The sequence below is a fragment of the Dendrobates tinctorius genome, unplaced genomic scaffold, assembly GCF_039654945.1.
Source record: "Dendrobates tinctorius isolate UK_male_01 unplaced genomic scaffold, ASM3965494v1 ptg000018l, whole genome shotgun sequence".
Classification (NCBI taxonomy): domain Eukaryota; kingdom Metazoa; phylum Chordata; class Amphibia; order Anura; family Dendrobatidae; genus Dendrobates; species Dendrobates tinctorius.
In genome coordinates, this window is record NW_027361686.1 from 850,638 (window position 1) to 873,353 (window position 22,716).

At 43.8% G+C, this 22,716-nt stretch overlaps 1 long non-coding RNA gene across 3 annotated transcripts in view; it reads right to left on the minus strand.

Moving 5' to 3' along the window:
• Positions 1-22,314, minus strand: part of LOC141082524 (uncharacterized) — an 84,938-nt gene extending 62,624 nt beyond the window's left edge. For all 3 annotated transcript variants that reach the window (XR_012230527.1, XR_012230528.1, XR_012230526.1), the window contains exons 1-3: positions 22,259-22,314; positions 14,074-14,166; positions 8,508-8,666 (exon numbers count right to left, since the gene is read on the minus strand). This is a non-coding gene — a long non-coding RNA (uncharacterized lncRNA). The remainder of the gene's footprint in view (positions 1-8,507; positions 8,667-14,073; positions 14,167-22,258) is intronic.
• Between the last annotated feature and the right edge of the window lie 402 nt (positions 22,315-22,716).

A 22,716-nucleotide genomic window follows, 5' to 3' on the forward strand; every position in this document is an offset into this window, starting at 1 on the left:
GGCCAAAACATTACCCTAGACCGAATTTTGTAGCGATTTTACTGGCTAGGTGTCCATGAAGAAGTTAAACGGTATTATAATTCCTGTCCAGTGTGCCAGGTAACCAGTCCCCAACCTCAATTTCGAAGTCCTTTGGTGCCTTTACCAATTGTAGAGGTACCTTTTGAAAGAGTGGCAATGGATTGAATTGGTCCTGTCAATAAGTCCAACACATCCTTGTAGTTCTAGATTATGCCACCAGGTATCCTGAGGCCGTTCCACTCCGACACACATCAGCTAAGCTCATAGCAAAAGAACTCATGGGTATGTTTTCTCAGGTGGGGATTCCTCAAGAGATTTTAACAGACCAGGGCACCCCCTTTATGTTAAAAATTATGAAGGAACTCTGCCGCTTGTTAAATGTTAAACAATTGCGCAAATCAGTCTATCATCCCCAAACAGATGGTCTGGAAGAAAGATTCAATAAGACGCTAAAGAGCATGTTAAGAAAAGCAGATTCCAAAGATGGGAAGGACTGGGATTTCTTACTGCCATATTTATTCTTTGCAGTGTGGGTGGAGTCCCAGGCATCTATGGGGTTCTTGCACTTTTAAGAATTGTTTGGCAGACATCCCCAGGGCTTTCTCAATATAGCCAAAGAGGCTTGGGAGAACCAACAAACCCCCCACAAGAGTGTGATAGAACATGTTGCAAAAATGCAAGATAGAATGGAGACAGTCCTACCACCATTAGTCTGGGAACTTATGGAGGCAGACCAAAGGTCGCAGAATCGGGTCAATAACCAGGAGGCTCGGGTAAGAACCTTTAGTTCTGGGGATCGGATGTTGGTACTTGTGCCAACAGTAGATAGTAAATTTCTTGCAAGGTGGCGAGATTATGGAGAAGGTGGGGCCAGTAGACTACAAGGTACATCAACCAGGATGGAGGAAGCCAGAGCAGGTTTACCATATTAATTTGCTTAAACCATGGAAAGATAGAGACCACCTTGGTGGGGATAGTCCACTGCCTGAATTTCCTGTGGAGAAGGCTCCATTAACTTTGGGGGTGTCAGGAAAAACCTCAGTAATTAAAATAGCAGATACTTTGTCTCCTAAACAAGTTGAGGATGTCTGAGAGTTTGTTAGCCGAAATACAGACGTTTTCTCTGCTCTCACTGGACGTACATCCCTAATCCAACATGACATTGTCACGGAGCCACATGCAAAAGTCCGACTAAAGCCATATCGGGAGCCTGAGGCTGGGCGACAAGCCATCTCGGAGGAGGCAAAAACTGCAGTTAGGGGTCATTGAAGAGTCTCAAAGTGAGTGGGCCAGCCCAATCGTCATAATACCCAAGCCTGATGGGATGCTAAGGTTCTGTAATGACTTTAGAAAACGTAAAGAAATTTCAAAATTTGATGCCTAACCCATTCCCCGGGTAGATGAATTGATAGAGCGATTTGGGCAGGCACGGTATTTTTCAACTCTTGACCTCACAAAAGAACACTGGCAGGTGTACCTAACAGAGGCGGCAAAGGAAAAAACGGCTTTTATAACGCTCGAAGGGCTGTTCCAGTATAAAGTATTACCCTTTGGGTTGCATGGAGAGCCAGTGACGTTCCAGCGGTTAATGGACATTCTTCTCTGTCCCCATCGCCGATATGCCTCAGCCTGTCTGGATGATATTGTGTACAGTGCAAACTGGGAAAGTCACATACCAAAGGTACAGGCGGTGATAGATTCTCTGTGACTAACCGCCAACCCAAAGAAGTGTTCCAAAGGGCTGGAGGAAGCTCGATACTTGGGTTATGTCATTGGGAAAGGAAGTCCGCAAACCCCAAGTAAACAAAGTGGAGGCAATTCAGAACTGGCCCTCTCCCCTCACAACAAAGCAGGTAAAAGCCTTTTTAGGTTTATTGGGATATTACTGGCGATTTATTCCTAACTTTGCAACCCTGTCCACACCTTTAACAGCCTGCTTGAAAGGGAGGAAGTCTGTGATGGTCCGCTGGAATGATCAGATAGAGGAGGCCTTTGTAAAGTTAAAATTGGTACTTTTTGGTACACCAGTTGTAGTTACCGGATTTCAAAAGAGAGTTCATCGTGCAGACCGATGCCTCTGAGGTAGGTCTTGGTGCCGTGTCAAAAGGTTAATGGGGAAGAGCATCCCGTAAGTTTCCTGAGCCAGAAGCTAATCCCAACTGAAACCAGGTACAGTATTGTGGAGAGTGCCTGGCCATTAAATGGGCACTTGAGTCGTTGCGCTGTTATTTGCTGGGAAGAACATTTCGTTTGGTGACAGATCATTCCCCTCTTATGTGGATGAGTGTTAGGGTTGGCGGAACGCACCAAATAAAATATAATAATAAGGTGCGTTCGCAATCCAGAGTCCACCGTGCAGAGATGGAATACTGCTGCTCAGTAATGGCAAACACTGACTGAACACCGGCGGGGTAACCACTGACCAGGTGTGAAAAGGAGCAAACTCTGTTACTGCATAGAGCAGCAGAACGCAAGTGCTGGAGACTGTTAACCTCACAGGGCTCGGCAAGGTGAACACTAGTTAAGAGACACAGGACTCTTTTCAAATAATTTTATTGGTTTTCATTAATTAAACAGGGTAAGGGAAGGAAGGTAGGAAGGGAGGAAAGGGAATGGGAAGTAAAGCACCTTGTACAGGTATGGAAAAAATTTAAAACTAGAGAACCCACAAATAGGTATTAAATAGGATATAGCGAATAACAACATAAAATGAAAAGAAAATCGCCAATCCTTATTATGGGGTAACATTCTTGGAAGGAGATAAACATCCCGGTACTACATCGGCCATGTTTAGGCCTCAAAATATAATACCTCTTAATAGGTCTATTTGATATGGAATTGGTTGTTCCAAGTCTTCCATTTTTTTGTAGATGTGATTGCTGTTAATCGCAAATCTGCGTTCTAAATCGCTATGTTGGCCTATCTTATCAAGTATGTCTGAAAACTTAGGAACCTCGACTTTCTTTCATCATTGTGCTAACATGGTCTTAGTCACTAAGAGGATGTGTATGATAATGTATCTTACCGAATCATCAAATTGTTCCATGTCTAAAGAAAGAAGTGCTCTTTCAGGTGTAATTGTGAAGTCCTTACCAATGAGGTTAATGTGCTGTGTGACCTGGAACCAGAGGTTTTTGATCTTTGAACAACCCCAAAATATATTGTAGAGGTTCCCTTGATGTCCACAACCTCTCCAGCACAAGGAAGATAGCTCTGTGTTAAAATGTGATAACCTTATCGGGGTATAGTACCACCTATTTAACAGTTTAAACTAACCCTCGTGAAGACCCATTGATATGTTGGAATTGTAAGTGATTTTGATGGCATCGTTCCAATTTTCGAGACAGATATCAGCACCTAAATCAGACTCCCATTTCTTCATATATGTTTTTGTGACTCGTTAGGTCCTTGATGACAGATCTATACAAATTACGCAGACTCCAGGTTTTTATTTTTAAGGTTGCACAACAGTGAAGTTAGCATTTCATAGTTTAAAGTCTTCCCTTTTATGATTTTCCAAATTCTGTCTTTCAACATGGTGTAAAAGACCAGCTCAGATGACGGTAGATTAAATTTAGCCTTGATCTCACTGAATTTCAAGAACTCCACTCCACTAAAAACATCCCCGACCTTTTTGATTCCAGATTTCCCCCATACCTCCAGCATCGGGAGATCATCCATCAGTGCAAATGAAGATAGGGGAAGTTTAAAGATTTGCTCTGCTATTTTGATATTTTTAGTCAGCTTAATGAGTTCCCTCCAGGCTGAGATTATCGACCGAAATATAGGATGCGATGAGTTCGCACTCTGCTTTTGCAGAAGGAAGTAAAAGAAAATCTTTCGCATGGAACCTCTATCACTAACATCTCTCTCCAAGCCATACCAAGCCGGATGTGTCATGTTTTCCATAAACCAGTGCCAGCTCTGTTTAATAAGTGAGGCCTGATAATAAGCGTATATGTTGGGCAGTCCTGTGCCATGTTTTTTATTTTTATTAAGTAAGAGAGCAGTAGGCAGCAAGAATTCTATCTACGTTGACAGAATCAAGGAGGGAGGGCACTATAGCCTTATTAACTTTTAATAATGGAACTGAATCTAATCCATGGGTGCCAAATTCTTTCAAACGCTGAATGTGAGCCATTTACTAGGGCAGCTAGTTTGGCTACCTGATATAACAGGTCTATCTTTTCCTGAAGCTGAGATATAGATGGAGTAGCCATTGTCTTCCAGTTCATAGGAATCAAAAGTTTCGCTGCCGAGAGAATATGTTGGATTAACAGAGCGGTATTCTTATGTCCAGTTGGTGTCAGGAAATTTAAGAGCACTATCTCCGGTGTCAATTTAAGCTTTTTGCCCATTATTTTCCCAAGAAAATCCTCCACTAGGTGCCAGAACCGCATCAGGGTTGGACAAGACCACCACATATGTAAATAAGCTCCCTCTGCATCGCAGCATCTCCAGCATCTACTAGAGGATCCCGTCCGCCATTGAGTATTTTGTTTAGGTGTAATATTCCATCTGGCGACTATTTTAAAAGAGTTCTCTTGCGCTCTAACGCACTGTGATGGGCCATGAGAGAATTTATAAATGCGTGATATTTGGTTTGGGGAAAACTTGTATTCCAAGTCCTTTTCCAAGTTTGCTATATAGGCTCTCTTGATACAGCAGGCAGATGTATTCAAAATCTGGTAGATAGACGAAATTTTTTTGGGCTTATCCCTTGTTGCACATAGAGTCTCAAATGCAGTTAGTGGGCGAGTGACGTCAGCTCTTAAAAGATACTGTGCCAAAGAATCTCTTATAGAACCAATTTGTATGAAGGTCAAGTTTGACAGCCCCGGCAGCTTCCTCAATTCATGGAACGAGGGGAGTGTCCCATCCACCAAGAGTCCATCAACGGCTACATTTGCCAAGAAGCCGGTTTTGATTATGTCATTGTCTCGGGAGTAAGATGCGTGTGGCATTATATCAGCTAGCTTGAGTAAGGGGGATAAGGGGGGGTAAGGGTGCCCTGCCAGACCAAGAGGTACATCGATGACATCCTCTTGGTCTGGCAGGGCACGGCCGTCGACCTTACGCAATTTATGGGATGTCTCAACAGTAGTGATCTAAATATCACTCTCACATTTGAGTATGATATGGCCAGGATTAATTTCTTGGATGTGACTATTTGAAAGGATGACAGTGGGAATGTGCCTACTGATATTTTTTGCAAACCGACCTCCACAAACACCCTGCTACATGCTTCTTCCTGCCATCCCCGACATATGGTGTCGTCAATACCGGTGGGACAATTCCTTCGCCTTCGTAGAATATGCTCTAACGATGCCGATTTTGAGAGGCGGGCGGAGGAATTGAGGACACGTTTTTATGAACGTGGTTATAGTAGGCGAGTTGTGAAGAAGGCTTACCACAGGGCGAAACATTCTACTCGAAACCGTTTATTGTATAAACAATATAGTGATAAATCTGAGGGTGGGACTCAGTGTAGATTTATTACGACATTTCACCCGCATGCTGACAGGGTGCGATCTGCACTTACTAAGGCCTGGCCCATTCTACAGGTGGATCCCGTGGTTGGTAAATTTCTCCCTAAACGTCCCTTAATCATGTTTAGGCGTGCTAGGAATCTACGGGATTTGCTAACTAAGAGTCATTATGTTGGTCAGCAACCCAGGACATTTTTGGATAATTTTCCCGTCACAGGTCCGTGTGGTCGCTGTGTGGCATGTCCCAACGTGGATAGGTGCTATAATTTTCATAATTCGAGTGGTACAAGGGAATTTATGATTAAGAAACGAATCACTTGTACTACACACTATGTAGTATACTATGCAACCTGTCCTTGTGGACTTATCTATGTTGGGATGACGACAAGACAGTTTAAGGTTCGTGTTCGTGAACACGTCCTCGGCATTCAAGCTGCTGTTTGCCATACGGACGAGGTCACCTTAAAAACTATCCCAAGACACTTTAAAGCCCTTCATCATTGTAATAGTACCCTTCTTAGGGTTAGAGGGATTGATGTCCTCGACATCAATATTAGGGGAGGTAATTTATCAAAACGACTGGGCCAGTTGGAATCCCGTTGGATTTGGACCTTGGGGACTGTTCAACCTCTGGGATTGAATGAAAATATAAGTTTTGTGCCGTTCCTATAGTCACTAGTGCACCGTGTTCTGATGTTATTCTGCATTTTTTATTTTATTTGAATATAGTTTAATTTGTGTTTTTTGTGTTTTGTTATTTAGTTACGTGTGCCGTTATATTTATCATCTTCTATTCTGGAAGTATGGATATTCGTGATCAACAGGGCCTGAGATGTGCTGCTCCATCTATGGTGGTTCTTCTCTTCTTGGACCGACGAAGGATCCTGATTTATAGTTTTATATTGGACTTTGGGTTATTCGTGTCCATCATACGTATTTGTTTTTTGGCGGGAGTGATGTGTTTACTACTCATCTTTAATATGCTCTGTGTCGTATATATTATGTGGGGTGTTATACATTTGTGAGCATTTTGTTTAGGAAGTGTTTTTGAATAATTTGGGGTACTATATAATTTACTGTGTCCGACAGTATGGAATTTAAATTGTTTTTGACATCTAGGTACGGATATTTTATATGCATGGGTTTGCGGTATATACTGCTGATATGTGCTATGATGCTGTTTAATATTGTCTTTATTGTTATATTGTACTGTACTTCTGTATATTAAGCATGTGCGCTATCGACGTATGACCTCGCAATTCCAATACTTCTATTTATTGTATTGTTGTTTTTTTGTAACATTCATGTATTCTTATTATATATGTCCCCTTTATTTAGATGCTCATTTTTCTTGGCATGTCTGTACATCTGTGAACGGCATATTGGTGTAATCTGTTTTTGACATTAATATCTATCCCCCACTCTATGTCCAATGACGTATGTCAGAACTGTAACTATTGTCATACATGTATTAGCACCATGAGTGTTTACCCTGGATCTTTGTGATGGGTGTACATGATCTGGTGTCTTATTGGTTATCTATATGTATGCCAGGACCTCTGATGCGGTTTGAATGGTCTTTTTTCATATATGTGCCAGCAATTAAAATGGCCCTCCGGTCTCTAGTTATTGCGGGCGCATGCGCTGTAGTGCCCGCCGTGTCTGCTAGCCTGCATCTCGGCAGTGCGTTGGTTTCCGGATCACGTGGGGCCCCACGTGTTTCAGGTTTCTGACGACATGTTGTAGCACGGGCTGGGGGCGCGGCGGACGCTGTGGTGACGTCACCGCATGAGACTTCCGGATTCCTTGACTATTTAAAGTGACGGCTCCTGCCCTATGCTATGCCCCTTGAGGAAGGCATATTTTGCCGAAACGCGCGTCGGGGTAGGCGGGCTGACCCTGTGCAATATCCACCTGACCGGAGGTATGTTTGTCATGTTCATATGATGATTCTTGTTTGTGGGCAGGGTTTTTTCTCCCTACCATGGGCCATGTGGATATGTCTTGGGGTGATGTTGCCCCACTTATTATATGACTTTCCATGTTGGGGGAATGGCCAATGTAGCCTTGTCATATTTGCTCTGCCCATATTTATATTCATCGTGCACTATATTTAGTGACACTCCTACTTTTCTGCCGTGTGGATCCCTCTGCTCTGGGTTTTAGCCCCCCCTGGGCATTTTTATGCTGGAATTCATCTGATTCCATCTTTTAGCGCTATTGTTGCAGTCTGTCTGTTTTTTATGAAGGATGTGTTCAATAAAGATATTCTAATATTAACTCTTCTTGGACGCTGTGACTCCTTTCTGTTCTCCCATGTGTTTGCCTTCTTAATGCAGTTGTCTAAAGTACTTGTCCTGACTGTGGGTTTCTGATTTTTGTAATTTTTACTTTGACATTTATGATACCCACTATGTTCATCAGATAGTTTATATTTGTGTTGCTGTGTTATGCACAGGTGTTTCTTCCGATGAAATGGACTATCGGGCCAAAGAAAAAGTATGGCTCAACCAATTGGAACAGACTTTTGGTAGTTTTGGGGCTGGTACACGGTGCTCTGGTGGCCCTGGGAGCGACGACAAAATATTGGCTATTAAGAATGCAGTGATTAAACGGTCTAAATTGTGGTGGAATAAGAGCTTCTTGGATAAATACATCACAAATAATATGATACCCAGAGGTCTCAGGGTCCGCGTGGTTCCAACTTTTCCAGTGGCGAATGATCAATTTATCCAAAAATGGGAGGAAGCCTTGAATGTGTGCTCTTTCACACTTATGCAGCTCCTGATTAATCTGAATATGCATAGTATTGACGATCTTGATAAATTAATTGATGACATGCAAACAGCCGTACGGACTGACTGTTCAAAAGAGAAAATTCAAGAGTTGGATAAGGATCTGGAAAGATCTCTGGATACATTGGTAGTGAACATTCAGGAGAATCAAGCTTCAAAATATAATAGAGATCTACAGGACTACCAGAACAACAGAGTATACCTGTGGAGGAAGAGTAATGTAAATTTATTACGAACACCATCGAGTGCTTCGCTTTCCTCTCTGAGTGGACAGTCAGATGTCTCCGTTTCCTCGGGTCCTACACGTCTACGGGATCATTCATATCATCCATATAGGAGACAATATGTCCATCAATCCAACCTGGGAAAAAGGGATAATAGGGTGATTAACCTGAGTCAGTATTCACTTTCTCCTTATGATATTTCCCTGCTGGGCATGGGTCTTTCTTTTTCACCAACCTCTGAGTTTGACACATTCACCACTGTCAAGGATTTGCACTTATTCGCTAGATCACTGCTGATGAAACGACATTTCTTTGATAATGACCTCAATAATCTCTTTCCAACAGAGGAAGAACAAAAAGCCTTAAGAACGCTGGAGGAGTTGGCGGTGGAGCACATCCATGATGGGGGTAAGATTCCCCCCTCAATTCGGCCTCATTCCAATAAGTTCTCCCCCCTGGCCTCTTGCTCTAATATTGAGCTTTTTGTCGAGGTGGTGACTCGGGAACTCCGTAAAATTCCGAGGTTCTCGAGTAATGATAATTTAACTAGGGAAGAACGTAGTAGATTAAAATATTTTCAAATTTTACCGGATGTGGTGCTGAAGCCGGCTGACAAAGCTGGTAATGTCGTTCTGTGGCCTAAAAAGCTATATGAGGATGAAGCCTTCCGTCAGCTGAACAATAATTATGTTACAAGAAATTAACCTACAACCCCGAGTGCGTATTCCTCACAATTGGAGGTCACTGAACGCAGGGCGGCACAGAACGACGTTATCACTAGGGAGCTGGCTTCGGCACTACTTGTCCCTGAGCCAACGGTGGCTACGTTTTATCTACTACCTAAAGTCCATAAAGACTTGAAGTCGCCACCTGGACGTCCGATTGTGTCAGGGAGGGGTAACTTTTTGAAACACATTAATCGTTGGATTGACTTCCACCTACAACCCCTCGTAATAACTCTTCCTTCGTATCTTAAGGATACGGGAGATTTATTGCGTAGGGTTGATGGCCTTTGCCTTGAGGGTGAATCCCTCCTAGTTCCATCAGATGTAGAGTCCCTTTACACAAACATAAAACACAAAGATGGCATTGCTGCAGTTCAATTCTTTCTTCAGACATCAAGTCTATCTAGTGGTTTGAGGGGACTCCTGCTGGAACTGTTGGAATTCACCCTCACTCACAATTTTTTTGTGTTTAAGGGGTCCTTTTTCCTGCAGCTCCAGGGAACAGCCATGGGGGCGGCCTTTGCGCCGGTCTATGCTAATCTGTTCCTGGGGCTGTGGGAGAGGGACCTCTTTCTGTCGGACCGGCTGTTATCGATGGACCGCGTCCCTTTTTGGGCGTGTACATCGATGACATCCTCTTGGTCTGGCAGGGCACGGTCGTCGACCTTACGCAATCTTTGGGATGTCTCAACAGTAGTGATCTAAATATCACTCTCACATTTTGAGTATGATATGGCCAGGATTAATTTCTTGGATGTGACTATTTGCAAGGATGACAGTGGGAATGTGTCTACTGATATTTTTCGCAAACCGACCTCCACAAACACCCTGCTACATGCTTCTTCCTGCCATCCCCGACATATGGTGTCGTCAATACCGGTGGGACAATTCCTTCGCCTTCGTAGAATATGCTCTAACGATGCCGATTTTGAGAGGCGGGCGGAGGAATTGAGGACACGTTTTTATGAAAGTGGTTATAGTAGGCGAGTTGTGAAGAAGGCTTACCACAGGGCGAAACATTCTACACGAAACCGTTTATTGTATAAACAATATAGTGATAAATCTGAGGGTGGGACTCAGTGTAGATTTATTACGACATTTCACCCGCATGCTGACAGGGTGCGATCTGCACTTACTAAGGCCTGGCCCATTCTACAGGTGGATCCCGTGGTTGGTAAATTTCTCCCTAAACGTCCCTTAATCACGTTTAGGCGTGCTAGTAATCTACGGGATTTGTTAACTAAGAGTCATTATGTTAGTCAGCAAACTAGGACATTTTTGGATAATTTTCCCATCACAGGTGGCTGTACTCTGTGTGGTCGCTGTGTGGCATGTCCCAACGTGGATAGGTGCTATAATTTTCATAATTCGAGTGGTACAAGGGAATTTATGATTAAGAAACGAATCACTTGTACTACCCGCTATGTAGTATACTATGCAACCTGTCCTTGTGGACTTATCTATGTTGGGATGACGACAAGACAGTTTAAGGTTCGTGTTCGTGAACACGTCCTCGGCATTCAAGCTGCTGTTAGCCATACGGACGAGGTCACCTTAAAAACTATCCCCAGACACTTTAAAGCCCTTCATAATTGTGATAGTACCCTTCTTAGGGTTAGAGGGATTGATGTCCTCGACATCAATATTAGGGGAGGTAATTTATCAAAACGACTGGGCCAGTTGGAATCCCGTTGGATTTGGAACTTGGGGACTGTTCAACCTCTGGGATTGAATGAAAATATAAGTTTTGTGCCGTTCCTATAGTCACTAGTGCACCGTGTTCTGATGTTATTCCGCATTTTTTATTTTATTTGAATATAGTTTAATTTGTGTTTTGTTATTTAGTTACGTGTGCCGTTATATTTATCATCTTCTATTCCGGAAGTATGGATATTCGTGATCAACAGGGCCTGAGATGTGCTGCTCCATCTATGGTGGTTCTTCTCTTCTTGGACCGACGGAGGATCCTAATTTATAGTTTTATACTGGACTTTGGGTTATTCGTGTCCATCATACGTATTTGTTTTTTGGCGGGAGTGATGTGTTTACTACTCATCTTTAATATGCTCTGTGTCGTATATATTATGTGGGGTGTTATACATTTGTGAGCATTTTGTTTAGGAAGTGTTTTTGAATAATTTGGGGTACTATATAATTTACTGTGTCTGACAGTATGGAATTTAAATTGTTTTTGACATCTAGGTTTGGATATTTTATATGCAGGTTTGCGGTGTATACTGCTATGTGCTATGATGCTGTTTAATATTGTCTTTATTGTTATATTGTACTGTACTTCTGTATATTAAGCATGTGTGCATTAAGCATGTGTGCTATCGACGTATGACCTCGTAATTCCAATACTTCTATTTATTGTATTGGTGTTTTTTGTAACATTCATGTATTCTTATTATATGCGTCCCCTTTATTTAGATGCTCATTTTTCTTGGCATGTCTGTACATCTGTGAATGGCATATTGATGTAATCTGTTTTTGACATTAATATCTCTATCCCCCACTCTATGTCCTATGAAGTATGTTAGAACTGTAACTATTGTCATACATGTATTAGCACCTTGAGTGTTTACCCTGGATCTTTGTGATGGGTGTACATGATCTGGTGTCTTATTGGTTATCTATATGTATGCCAGGACCTCTAATGCGGTTTGAATGGTCTTTTTTCATATATGTGCCAGCAATTAAAATGGCCCTCCGGTCTCTAGTTATTGCGGGCGCATGCGCTGTAGTGCCCGCCGTGTCTGCTAGCCTGCGTCTCAGCAGTGCGTTGGTTTCCGGATCACGTGGGGCCCCATGTGTTTCTGTTTTCTGACGACCTGTTGTAGCGCGGGCTGGGGGCGCAGCGGAAGCTGTGGTGACATCACCGCATGAGACTTCCGGATTCCTTGACTATTTAAAGTGACGGCTCCTGCCCTATGCTATGCCCCTTGAGGAAGGCATATTTTGCCGAAACGCGCGTCGGGGTAGGCGGGCTGACCCTGTGCAATATCCACCTGACCGGAGGTATGTTTGTCATGTTCATATGATGATTCTTTTGTTTGTGGGCAGGGTTTTTTCTCCCTACCATGGGCCATGTGGATATGTCTTGGGGTGATGTTGCCCCACTTATTATATGACTTTCCATGTTGGGGGAATGGTCAATGTAGCCTTGTCATATTTGCTCTGCCCATATTTTTGTATTCATTGTGCACTATATTTAGTGACACACCTACTTTTCTGCCGCGTGGATCCCTCTGCTCTGGGTTTTAGCCCCCCTGGGCATTTTTATGCTGGAATTCATCTGATTCCATCTTTTAGCGCCATTGTTGCAGTCTGTCTGTTTTTATGAAGGATGTGTTCAATAAAGATATTCTAATATTAACTCTTCTTGGACGCTGTGACTGCTTTCTGTTCTCCCATGTGTTTGCCTTCTTAATGCAGTTGTCTAAAGTACTTGTCCTGACTGTGGGTTTCTGATTTTTGTAATTTTTACTTTGACATTTATGATACCCACTATGTTCATCAGATATTTTGTTCTTTTAAATGAGGAATCGGCATCATCTTCCGGACGGAGATTATACAATTTCTTATAATAATCGAGAAATGCCCGCTGCATGTGCTCAGGATTTTGCGAGCTTGACCCCTGATAATTTTTGATTGCGTTAATCAGCGTACGTGTTTGCCGTTTCCTCAGTTGCGATAGCATCAATTTGGAAGCTTTGTCTCCATGGACGTACATTCTGTTTTTCCTTGTTGCATAAAGCTTAGCAGTTCTCGAGCTTAATATGATTTTAAGTTGTTGTCTTTTTTGTTGTAGCTTCTCTAGGCTATGTTGATCCATTTTATGTTTATGTGTAAGCTCAAGCTGCGATATACTATCATAAAGATCCTGGATTTCTTTTTGCTGAAGTTTATTTAGAAAGGAGGTGATAGAAATCATCTCCCCTCTGGCAACTGACTTATGTGCTTCCCATAGTATTTGTGGGGATATTTCTGGCGTAGCATTTTGTTCAAAATATTGGGAAAACACTTTGTTCATAAGCGCCTGTACTTCGGTACTTCCGAGTACTAACTCATTGAGTCGCCATACCCTGTGACGGGGAAAGGTTTTGGAGAGTGAGAGTTTTAACAAAACCGCTGAGTAATCGGAGTAAATATTCGGGATTATTTTCGCCTGTTGTATATTGGCGAGCATTTTACTGGGTACAAAAATATAGTCTAAACGGTGGTAAGATTTATGGGGGTGAGAGTAGAAAGTATAGTCTCAGTCGGAGGGGTTTAAATATCTCCATGTGCAAATTAACTGTAGAGATCCCAGTTGTGACTTTATTCTACATAGATCTTTAGGTGAGAACGAACTTTTCTGTTTGGTCGTGTCCATCAAGGCTCTAATGCAACATTAAAGTTCCCACCCACTATCAAAGTATCCTCTCTAAAGCCATCTATTTTTCTCAATGTTGAAAGTACCCATCTCAATAGTTTTTATTCGGTGCGTAGAGACTGCATAATGTTACAAGGGCGCCATTTAATAGACCCTTAACAAAGATATAACGACCCTGAGGATCCGCCAATGTTTCTCTTAGCTGGAAGGACACTCCCCTCGCCACTGCTATCAAGACCCCCCCCTGGAACCGGACTGGGTAGTTGTCGCGTGGAACCATTTATCATATACCGAGCGTTCAAAGGAGGGCAATTTATCCGGTTTAAAGTGCGTTTCCTGAATAAGCAATACCGCTGCCTGCTGTTTTTTGAATAGTTGTAAAGTGTGGCGTCTTGTGTTTGAAGAGTTCAGCCCATGTGCGTTAAAAGAAATGAATGTATGTACCTTATCCGAATCCATCATGCTGCTGTACATAATAGTATCCTTGCGTTTCACAGTGAAGATCAATCCTTGTGCCTATAGGAGTGGGGAGGGGGACTAGGAGAGGTATATCGAGGGGAGGGAAGAAAAGTAGAGAGGAAACAAAGAAGTGAAGAGGGGGGAAACAAAACATTTACAACATCCATGTTATTGTATTACAGGATACCATTGACCACTGTTTCAACGAACCATAGTTATCTATTAACATTGTTTCACAGTGCGCCAGCTTAAGGGAAATTCTAACAAACCTTATAATCTAAGTATGTAATGATCCACTCTATGGGACTGCCCAGTTTGGGTTGTAAATAACTCTAGGTTACAGCCTTATAAAGGGTTCTCGAATAGATGTGGCAGTAGTGTTTACCCTTATTTGGAAAAACACACCAACACCATCAAATCTACTTCAACCCATATTCGATACCCCGACTGGGGTAGACACCAAGAAATATTAACTGTAAAACCTGGATCTAACTTAAAGATCAAGTAGTGTCTCTGGAGTCCTTAGGAGGCGAGGTCTTCGCCAGCATCCTTTTCAGTCTTTGTTGTTGTGAGTTCATTTTCCCCTTCGCCGTCGATGTCTGATGATCTCCCTCTTCTGGTGAAGGAAGGTAGTGAGGCTGATTACCAAACACCTGATCTGGTAGATGATGACTGGGTAACAGGAAATTATGACTGGATATAAGGCAACTGACGCCCTTCTGAGTCGCTGGTGATTTCTCTGCTGGATTCTTGGAGACCAGTCTGATTCCTGCTTCCAAAGATAAGTTTTTTGCTCTGCTAGTGAACTTATTAGTTTTGTTTACCTTGTTTTTTGGAGTTCAGCCATCCCCGGTCGGGGGTGTGCTGAGTTCCATTTTTGTCTCTGATCAGTTTGTCTTTTTGCTCTGTCTTCAGAATTTACCTGAGTGCTGATATAGTCTTTTTGAAGTCCTAGCGACTTCAGGGCCTGTTTTTCCTATCAGACGGTTGGGACTTTTTTGGTAGGGTTTTTTGCTGATTGCAGACAGCGGCATTTCTATCCTATCCTTTTTAGTTAGCTTGGGCCCCATCATTTGCTCAACCTATCTTTCTATCTGTGTTAGTGTTTTCATCTTGCTTCACCGTCATGATATGTTGGGGGCTGCCTATTGCTTTGGAGTCTGCTCTGGGGCAGTTTAGATTTCCCCTTTCTTTCTTTAGGCCTATTTAGTTCTCCGGCTGTGATCGAGGGGTCTAGGGCATCGTAGGAACCCCCCACGGCTACTGTTAGTTGTTGTGGATAGGATCAGGGGTCTGCAATCCGATAGCTACCAACCTCTCCGGTTTTCTGGACTTAGCTTGTATTTTTGTTTTTTCCTCCTTCGGTGACTCGTTCATAACAGAATCACCAGCCATACCGCAGATCCTAGGGTACTCAATAGCAGGAAAGAATTGTTAAGAAAAAAGAGTTTGTCAGAATTTTTTTTTTCTTTTTGTGTATATTTTTTCCTCTATGTCTCTGAGGCCGCAGGGGGAATTTTTTTTTCTTTCTCAATGGAGATGAAGCAATTGTCTGATCGTGTGGAGCAGCTCACTGCTGAAGTGCAGGGAATTTCCGCCTATCTTGCTCATTCACATGCTGCTGAACCAAAGATCCCTACTCCTGATGTGTTTTTTGGGGATCGGTCTAAATTTTTGAATTTTAGGAATAATTATTTTTTGCCTTGAAGCCTAACTCGTCGGGGAGCTCCGCGCAGCAGGTTAAAATTGTCATCTCTTTGCTGCGCGGCGATCCCCAGGATTGGGCGTTCTCTTTGAAACCTGATGATCCTATTCTTACTAATGTGAACGCATTTTTTCAAGCCTTGGGGTTGTTGTATGATGAACCTAATGCTATTGATCAGGCTGAAAAGGCCCTGTTGGCATTGAGCCAGGGTCGGGATTCTGCAGAGTTGTACTGTCAAAAATTCCGAAAGTGGGCGGTCCTTACTACCTGGAATGATGGTGCCTTGGCAGCTCTCTTTCGGAAGGGTTTGTCAGAAACCATAAAAGATACTATGGTAGGATTTCCTGTTCCCTCTGGTCTTGACGATTCTATGTCATTAGCCATTCAGGTTGATCGTCGTTTGCGTGAACGCAAAACCGCACGAGAGGTGTTGCCACCTGTTGAACAAATGTCTGAACCTATGCAATGTGATAGAGTTTTGTCTAGGGCGCAACGTCAGGAGTTCAGAAGGCGTAATAAGCTGTGTTTCTTCTGTGGTGATGCATCACATATTATTTCTGTCTGCCCTAAACGAGAGAAACGTTGTGCACACACGTTTTCTGTGGGTGGTGTTCAACCTAAGTTTCTTCTGGCAATTACTATGATCTGCTCCCTGTCCACATTTTCCGCCAAGGCTTTTGTGGATTCGGGAGCAGCCCTGAATCTAATGGATTTGGATTTTGCTAAACGTTGTGGATTTCCGATGACACCCCTGCGGACGCCTATCCCTTTGGGGGGGATTGATGCTACTCCTTTGGCGAAAAATAAACCTCAGTTTTGGACCCAGGTGGTAATGCGGGTCGCCCCAGGCCATCAAGAGAATTGCAGATTTTTGGTGTTGCATAATTTGCATGATACCATTGTTCTGGGGTTTCCCTGGTTGCAAATCCATAATCCAGTTTTGGATTGGAAATCTGTGTCTGTGGTGAGTTGGGGTTGTCGGTGTGCCCTTAGTGACGCTCCTGTTTTCTCCACCTCTCCCCAGTCGCATGATGTTCCTGACTATTTGGCTGATTATGATGTATTTAGTGAGAATGAGTCTGCGTCTTTGCCTCCTCATAGGAGTTATGACTGTGCAATTGAGCTGAGCCCTGGGTTTAAATTTCCCAAGGGTCGACTTTTCAATTTATCTGTACCCGAACACGAGGCTATGCAATCCTATATTAAGGAGTCGTTGGAGAAGGGTCATATTAGACCATCCTCTTCACCCTTAGGTGCTGGGTTTTTTTTCGTGGCTAAGAAAGATGGGTCATTAAGGCCTTGTATTGACTATCGTTCCCTCAACAAAATTACTGTTAAATATCAGTATCCGTTACCCCTGATTTCAGATCTATTCTCCAGAGTTAAAGATGCTTGCTGGTTTACAAAGCTTGACCTCAGGGGGGCGTATAATCTTATTCGCATTAAGCATGGGGATGAATGGAAGACGGCGTTTAATACTCCGGAGGGACATTTTGAGCACCTGGTGATGCCTTTTGGGCTCACTAATGCCCCTTCTGTCTTCCAGTGCTTCATGAACGACATTTTCCGAGACTTTGTGGATAAATTTTTGATTATCTATCTGGATGATATTTTGATCTTCTCCAAGGATTGGGATTCTCATGTGGAACATGTTCGGACTGTGTTCCGGATCTTGAGGGAGAATTCCCTGTATGTCAAAGGATAGAAATGCCTTTTGGGGTACAGAGGATTTCATTTTTGGGATTTATTTTGTCTCCGTCAACTATTGAAATGGACCCGGCCAAGGTACAGGCCATTTATGATTGGGTTCAGCCCACTTCTTTGAAGGCCCTCCAGAAATTTTTGGGTTTTGCTAATTTTTATCGTAAATTTATAGCTAATTTTTCTGGTATTGCCAAACCATTGACTGATTTGACTAAGAAGGGTGCTGACGTGCTGAATTGGTCTCCGGAGGCTGTTTCTTCCTTTCAGGAGCTGAAGCGAAGGTTCACTTCTGCTCCGGTTTTGTGGCAACCTGATGTCTCACTCCCATTTCAGGTAGAGGTGGACGCTTCTGAGATTGGTGCAGGAGCTGTTTTGTCCCAAAAAGATCCTGTAACATCTAAAATGAATCCCTGTGCTTTCTTTTCCCGAAAGTTCTCCCCATCCGAACGTAACTATGATGTGGGGAATCGGGAACTGTTAGCCATGAAATGGGCATTTGAGGAGTGGAGATATTGGTTGGAGGGAGCTAAACATCAAGTCGTGGTCCTTACTGACCACAAGAATTTGATTTACCTGGAGTCGGCCAAACGCTTGAATCCTAGACAGGCTAGGTGGGCCTTGTTTTTCACGTTTTGATTTTGTGGTCTCTTTTCTTCTGGGCACTAAGAATGTCAAGGCAGACGCCCTCTCTAGGAGTTTCTTTGCTGATTCTCCTGTTGTGACCAAGCCTGCTACCATCTTAGGTGAGGGGGTAGTTATTTCTGCAATCTTGCCCGATTTGAGACGTGCTCTGGAAGAGTTTCAGGAGGACAAACCTAAGCGTTGTCCCATTGGAAAATTGAATGTTCCTGACCAGTGGAGGAAGAGAGTGATGTCTGAAGTTCATTGCTATGCATTAGCTGGTCATCCAGGTATTTTTGGTACTAGAGATTTGGTGAGTCGGTCTTTTTGGTGGCCCGCCTTGTCTCGTGATGTCAGGAATTTTGTGCAGTCCTGTGGGACTTGCTCTCGGTCTAAACCTTGTTCTCGTTCTAGTGGGTTGTTGATGCCTTTGCCGGTGCCCAGGAGGCCATGGACCCATACTTCAATGGATTTTATCTCTGATTTGCCTGTCTCTCAGAGAATGACTGTTATTTGGGTGATTTGTGATAGATTCTCTAAGATGGTCCATCTTGTACCACTCCATAAGTTGCCATCTTCATCAGAGTTGGTGCCCTTGTTTTTGCAACAGGTGGTTCGCTTGCACGGGATTCCTGAGAACATTGTATCTGACAGAGGAGTTCAGTTTGTGTCTAGATTTTGGAGGACTTTCTGTTCCAAGCTGGGAATTCAGTTGTCCTTCTCCTCTGCGTTTCACCCTCAGAACAATGGGCAGACGGAGAGAACAAACCAGACTTTTGAGTCGTATTTGAGATGTTTTATTTCTGCTGATCAGGATGATTGGGTTTCATTTTTGCCCTTGGCTGAATTTTCTTTAAATAATAGAGCTAGTTCTGCCACTTTGATGTCACCTTTTTTTGTAACTTTGGGTTTCATCCTCGATTCTCTTCAGGGCAGGTGGAGCCTTCCGCCTGCCCAGGTGTTGACACTGTGGTGGAGAGAATGCACCAGATCAGGGACCAAGTGGTGGATAAGTTGTCACTCTCCCAGGAAAAGGCCCAGCGGTTTTCCAACCGGCATAGGACCATTGGTCCCCAGTTTAAGGTGGGTGATATGGTTTGGTTGTCATCAAAGAATATCGCTATGAAGGTGGCTTCTCCAAAGTTTAAACCTAGATTTATTGGACCTTACAAGATTTCGGAGATTCTTAATCCAGTCTCTTTTCGATTGGCTCTTCCTGTTACATTTAAGATACATAACGTGTTTCATAAGTCTCTGTTAAAGAGGTTTGTTGAGCGCCAGTAGTTCCTGTGGTGGCACCTCCTGACCCGGTATTGGTTGAAGGTGATGTGGAATATGAGGTTGAGAAGATACTGGATTCTCGCCTGGCAAGACGGAGACTCCAGTATTTGGTTAAATGGAAGGGTTATGGCCAGGAGGATAATTCTTGGGCCCCTGCATCCGATATTCATGCCGAAAGATTGGTTCGTGCCTTTCATCGGGCCCAACCTGGTCGCCCTGGTGGCGTGGATGAGGGTTCGGTGACCCCTCCTCAAGGGGGAGGTACTGTTGTGAGTTAATTTTCCCCTTCGCCGTCGATGTCTGATGAACTCCCTCTTCTGGTGAAGGAAGGTAGTGAGGCTGATTACCAAACACCTGATCTGGTAGATGATGACTGGGTAACAAGAAATTCTGACTGGATATAAGGCAGCCAACGCCCTTCTGAGTCGCTGGTGATTTCTCTGCTGGATTCTTGGAGACCAGTCGGATTCCTGCTTCCAAAGATAAGTTTTCTGCTCTGCTAGTGAACTTATTAGTTTTGTTTTGTTTACCTTGCTTTTTGGAGTTCAGCCATCCCCGGTCGGGGGTATGCTGAGTTCCATTTTTGTCTCTGATCAGTTTGTCTTTTTGCTCATTTACCTGAGTGCTGATATAGTCTTTTTGAAGTCCTAGCGACTTCAGGGCCTGTTTTTCCTATCAGACGGTTGGGACATTTTTTGGTAGGGTTTTTTGCTGATTGCAGACAGCGGCTTTTCTATCCTGTCCTTTTTAGTTAGCTTGGGCCCCATCGTTTGCTCAACCTATCTTTCTATTTGTGTTAGTGTTTTCATCTTGCTTCACCGTCATTATATGTTGGAGGCTGTCTATTGCTTTGGGGTCTGCTCTGGGGCAGTTTAGATTTCCCCTTTCTTTCTTTAGGCCTATTTAGTTCTCCGGCTGTGATCGAGGGGTCTAGAGCATCGTAGGAACCCCCCACGGCTACTGTTAGTTGTTGTGGATAGGATCAGGGGTCTGCAATCTGATAGCTACCAACCTCTCCGGTTTTCTGGACTTAGCTTGTATTTTTGTTTTTTCCTCCTTCGGTGACTCATTCATAACACTTTGTGATTTTGGTGTCAGTGCTACTTGCCACGTCAGGTCATCTGGTAGCGGGTGCAGCAGGGTCGCCGAGTGAAAGGATTCCAGGTCCGGGTAGGCCTCTAGCTCAATCCCCAGAGATCCGCAAGCTTCTTTGATGTCTTGTGATGTTCTTGCTTGAATACTTTTATCTCCATTCGTTATATGTATGCCAAATGGAAACAGCCATCAGAAACGGAGACCTTTTTTCACCAATGCTTCAGTAAACGGTTTCAGAACCCTCCGCTTCCTGAGAGTGTTAGCTGAGAGATCCTGGAAGAGCTTAATTTGCGCGCCCTCATAGATCTCCTGCGCTTCCCGCGCTCTGCGGAGAACCAGATCTTTAGCTCGGTAGTCGAGGAAGCGGCAGATTACATCTTGTGGAGCCTCCCCTTGGGGAGGCTTTGGATGTAGTGCTCTGTGGATTCTCACCAGTTTGATTTCCTGTGGATCTGCTTCAATGAGTAGACCTTTGAATATCTCTTGTGCTGCTTTGCATAACGCCTCAAAAGCCACTTTTTTCAGAGAGACCTTTAATTCTCACGTTACGACGTTCCCTGTTTTCATGGTCCTCTAACACCGTATGAATTGTATGTAGTTGGTTTTCATGAACCTTTAGGGACTCCAGCACGGCGTTAGAACTTTTCGTCATAGCAACTTGCGAGTTTTCAAGTGTCTCAAGTCTGTGGCCTTGAAGGTTTAGGTCATGTTTTATCTCTGCAAGTTCTTTTGCTATTGGCTCAAGAGCTCTAGAAAGTATACGTTTAATGAACGAACGAGTGACTAGAGCATCTCTTGCTGTGCTTCCCGTGTTGGAGTCACTCTCCGGCTCAGAATCTGAATCATCTAATGAGGCCATATCTCGAAGCTTGGGTGATTTAAGAGTATCCGATGGAACCGTTTGTTTTTTAAGAAAATTATCCACGTCTGCTTGTGTGATGGCTTTTGCTGATTTGGGTATGCTTTTTTGCGTTTTTACGCTGGATTTCCCCATTTTTGCAATTATCTAAAAAGAATAAGAGTAGAGCAGTTTGAAGATTAGAATTCCTCCTGCTGGCTATGTAATTAGCTAGTGATCCATTTTATTTCCAAACTTATAGATGATGAACAGTGGGAGAAGGATGTTGTTTTGGCTCTGGCCACTAGATGGTAGCATATAACCACGTTCTGTCCTCTCCAGTTATAGGGGGGAGGTTAGCCATTTCAGAGAATCTTCACTTGTGTCTTTTCAGTTTGGCCTCAGGGGGTTAATTAGAAAGCAGAGAAGTGGGGGAGGGCGGAAGAGCAGCAGCAGTGTGGAGGGGAGAGCTTAATACAGATTTACAGCTCCCAATATTACCCCCTCTCTCATCACATCACCTCAGGTCAGACAGTCCCAGGCCTCACTTGATTATGCCGGCTATCTCCCTTGTTGCTGTGGAGTTAGGGAGGACAACTACTCTCCCCAGTTCTTCTGTCCCCAGGACCAGTCCCCCCCCCGCTCAAGACAAAGCGGTGGCCTTGTGACTTTTATTGCAGCGTTACCTCAGTGTGTCCCTTGCTTCCCTCAGCTCTGTCTCGCTGTCTGCCAAGAGGGGAGGGGGGGAGGCGGTAGGAGCGCGCAGCTGCACGTCTGTCTCGGGTCTCAGGCTGTGTGCTGTCTGTGAGGCAGCCGCGACTATTTTTCCATGTCGCGTCGGGACACCCACTCCCTGTAATTGTCTCTCAGCTGTGAGTAATGACAGCTCTTTTATGTGTCCTGATACAGGGACTGAGCAGCGGTACCTTATCTGCAGATGAGGGCTGGCTCCGGGGTCTTCCTGGTCTGTCAGCTTTAGATCAGAGATAGGGTTTCTCCGCTTGAGGAGATAGTGCTGTGTGCAATATATCCCTCCGCATCTCCGGCAATCTCCCGCCCTCAGGGCCCCCGGACAGATAAATCCCTTTGTAATCCTGGGTGAGACACGCCACCCAGGGTCCAGGCAACCCAGTACAGTCCTGAGTCAGGTCCGAATACGGGGATAGTGGAAAAAAAAGGGGGCTCTGGTGGTATTAGTGCCCCTTTTAGTGCTTTTGTCCTGGAGCTCAGGATCTCTGCTTCTTGCTCCACCAGCGTTCAGGCTCCGCGTAATTATCCTTTTTAATTTCCTAATCATAAACTTGGTAGGCTTGTTGAGAGATGTATATGATTTATACCTAGATGCTTTGATGGCTGCATCGTATTCCTGGTAGATTTCAGATCT